Genomic DNA, 4,009 nt, shown 5'->3' with positions numbered 1-4,009 from the left:
GCAATTTGCATATACTCCAGAATGTTATAAAGAGTGATCAGCTTATTAGTAATTACCTGCAAAGTCAATATTTGCCTAGAAAATGAACTTCATCCCCCAAAACACATTTCAACATCATAGCAGCCCTGCCTTAAAAGGACCAGCTAACATCGTTTCAGTGATTGCTCCATTAACACAGCTGTGGGTGTCAATGAGGACAGGGCTGGAGATCAATCTGTCATGATTAAGTAACAATGACACCACTGGACACTTTAAAAGGAGGCTGGTGTTTGGCATCATTGTTTCTCTTCTGTTAACCATGGTTATCTCTAAAGAAACGTGCAGTCATCATTGCACTGCACAAAAATGGCCTAACAGGGAAGAGTATTGCAGCTAGAAAGATTACACCTCAGTCAACAATCTATCGCATCATCAAGAACTTCAAGGAGCGAGGTTCCATTGTTGCCAAAAAGGCTCCAGGGCGCCCAAGAAAGAGCAGCAAGCACCAGGACCGTCTCTTAAAAGTGTTTCAGCTGCGGGATCGGGCTACCAGCAGTGCAGAGCTTGCTCAGAAATGGCAGCAGGCAGGTGTGAGTGCATCTGCACGCACTGTGATGCGAGACTCTTGAAGCAAGGCCTGGTCTCAAGGAGGGAAGCAAAGAAGCCACATCTCTCCAGAAAAAACATCAGGGACAGACTGATATTCAAGAATGGTACCAGAATGTCCTCCAAGAGCAACTTCTACCAACCGGCAAAGAGCAGTTTGGTGATCAACAATGCCTTTTCCAGCATGATGGAGCACCTTGTCATAAAGCAAAGGTGATAACTAAATGGCTCAGGGAAAAAAACATAGAGATTTGGGGCCCATGGCCTGGAAACTCCCCTTATCTTAATCCCATTGAGAACTCTTGTTCAATCATCAAGAGACGGGTGGACAAACAAAAACCAACAAATTCTGACAAAATGCAAGCATTGATTGTGCAAGAATGGACTGCTATCAGTCAGGATTTGGTCCAGAAGTTGATTAAGAGCATGCCAGGGAGAATTGCAGGGGTCCTGAAGAAGAAGGGTCCACACTGCAAATATTGACTTGCTGCAATAACTCATTCTAACTGTCAGTATAAGCTTTTGTTACTCATAATATGATTGCAATTATATGTCTGTATGTGATAAAAACATCTGACAAACACACATAAAAACAAGAGGGCAGCAGATCATGTCAAAATATAATATTTGTGTCATTCTCAAAACTTTTGGCCATGACAGTACAGATCACACTAGTTTCTGGAGGTTGTCGTATACAATCTGTGGGTAGCTGCAGCTATATAGTATATGCCACCCATCTTTCACAGGGCAATTAGCAGTGAGCTTGGATCTGAGTTTGAGTTTGACTTTGAGGTGCTGGGCTGCCCTGTCCCTAGCGTGTTGTCAGAGCGGGTCTTCAGTGGTGGCATCATCAGTCACTAATAAGCACACCCGCCTGTCAACTGACAGCGCTGACAGGCTGACGTTTATTAATTTATTTATGTCTTATTGAAGCCATATCCAAGCTCACTGCTAATTACCCTGTGCAATTAGCAGTGAGCTTGGTTGCATGTGACAAGGGGCGGAACCTGGTAGCGGCTCTGCAACTCGGCAGCCTCACACCTGTACCATACCTGGTCCACGTCTTCAACCTAGTATTGCTGCCGTTCCTACACCAATTTGGCTCACTTGACTCACAAAGGTGCACCGCATCTGTGCGCATTTCCACAAGTCAACCAGGGAATGTTACCCCAACTGCTAAAGTCAAAGTCAAATTAAAACACAAAACAGCGGTGGGGGGAGAAGTGGGGAGTCACATGATGCAGGGAATGTTACCCCAACTGCTACAGTAAAATTAAATTTAGCATCTTTGTCTTGTCCATTTCGAACCATATTATCTGTGGATGTAATCTTACGGGTGTCCTTTCACCAGTACCTTCTACCTTTTTTCGATGTTGTAGCCGTTTTGAAGGCAGGATTGACCAGGCCTTTCAACAGTAGCTTCTATCCTTCCTTGGATGATGTTGTATCCTTTTCAAAGGCAGGATTGAGCAGGCCTTTTACCAGTAGCTTCTATCCTTCCTTGGATGTTGTATTAGCCTTTTTGAAGGCAGGATTGGCCAGGCCTCTCACCAGTAGCTTCTATCCTTCCTTGGATGTTTTAGCCTTTTGGAAGGCAGGATTGGCCAGGCCTTTCACCAGTAGCTACTATCCTTCCTTGGATGTTTTAGCCGTTTTGAAGGCAGGACTGATCAGGCCTTTCAACAGTAGCTTCTATCCTTCCTTAAATGTTGTATTAGCCTTTTTGAAGGCAGGATTGACCAGGCATTTCACCAGCAGCTTCTATCCTTCCTTGGATGTTGTAGTAGCCTTTTTGAAGGCAGGATTGACCAGGCCTTTCACCAGTACCATCTACCTTCCTTGGATTTTGTAGCCTTTTTTTGAAGGCAGGATTGACCAGGTCTTTTTAATAGACAGGCTACCGCACTTGACCAGGCCTTTCACCAGTAGCTACTATCCTTCCTTGGATGTTTTAGCCGTTTTGAAGGCAGGATTGACCAGGTCTTTCACCAGTAGCTTCTATCATTCCTTGGATGTAGTATTAGCCTTTTGAAGGCAGGATTGACCAGGCCTCTCACCAGTAGCTTCTATCCTTCCTTGGATGTTTTAGCCTTTTTGAAGGCAGGATTGACCAGGCCTTTCACCAGTAGCTTCTATCCTTCCTTGGATGTTGTTTTAGCCTTTTTGAAGGCAGGATTGACCAGGCATTTCACCAGCAGCTTCTATCCTTCCTTGGATGTTGTAATAGCCTTTTTGAAGGCAGGATTGACCAGGCCTTTCACCAGTACTGTCTACCTTCCTTGCATTTTGTAGCCTTTTTGAAGGCAGGATTGACCAGGTCTTTTTAATAGACAGGCTACCGCACTTGCCCTCTCTTCGAGACTCTTTAAAGGATTGAAAGTGTATTCATTTGATCAAATCAAATTCCGGGGCCTCTTAAGAAGACTGTATTGTTATTCTTCGTCCCTACCTTCAAAAATATGCCTCCCACGCACAACTGCATGAGGGTGTGAGGCTAAATCTAGCCATAATCCGGCAATTTTTATTGGATGATTGTATTGTCAATCTTGGTCTGGGTCTGTGGTGTCAGGCTAAGTTTTTGGGAGGTTCATATGCTACCTGTGTTTTAATGTTTCCCTGTGTCCTCACCGTCATTTTGTGTCAGGCTAAATTTTGGGGTGGTTCATATGCTACCTCTGTTTTTAATGGTTCTCTGTGTCCTCACCGCCATGCTGTGTCAGGCTAAATTTTGGGGTGGTTCATATGCTACCGCTGTTTTTAATGGTTCTCTGTGTCTTCACCGCCACGCTGTGTCAGGCCAAGTTTTTGGGTGGTTCATCATATGCTACCTCTGTTTTAGTGGTTCCCTGTGTTCTCACTGCCATGCTGTGTCAGGCTGAGTTTTTGGGTGGTTCATATGCCTACCTCTGTTTTAACCAGGCTGTTGCACAGAATTTGGCATAATGGTGTGATTAGGCAGCCTCAGGGGCATCCATGCATGCTGCCCCTGCTGTTTCCTGTCCATTTCCGTTGTGTTTCCATCATTTTCTGAGGTTGACAGGTTTTCACACGACCTTCCCTCTACCGAACTTGGGTCCCCTGCAAAAATGCTCGAATTTTCCATTGACTTCAATGGGGTTCGTCTCCGGCAACGAGCACCAGAGCATTTTAGTACTCGCTCATCACTACTATTTAACAGTATGGTGGTGTTATCCAGTCACTATGTGGTAGTAATGTGTGGTCATGGTCTGGCAATTATTTGGCCTAATACAGTAATACCTCTGTTCTCAAACTAAATCGGTTCTGGATGCCTGTTTCAGAATTGAGCTGTGTGTTCCCATAGGAACCATAAAAAATGTCTTTAATTATTTTTTACACTCCATGGGTCGGGTGTAGAGAGTTTAAAGAACCCACAGAGTGTAAAGAGCAGCAGTAAATAGCAGTG

The sequence above is a fragment of the Dendropsophus ebraccatus genome, chromosome 5, assembly GCF_027789765.1.
Source record: "Dendropsophus ebraccatus isolate aDenEbr1 chromosome 5, aDenEbr1.pat, whole genome shotgun sequence".
Taxonomy (NCBI): Eukaryota; Metazoa; Chordata; class Amphibia; order Anura; family Hylidae; genus Dendropsophus; species Dendropsophus ebraccatus.
Note: the sequence above shows the minus strand (reverse complement) of the source record.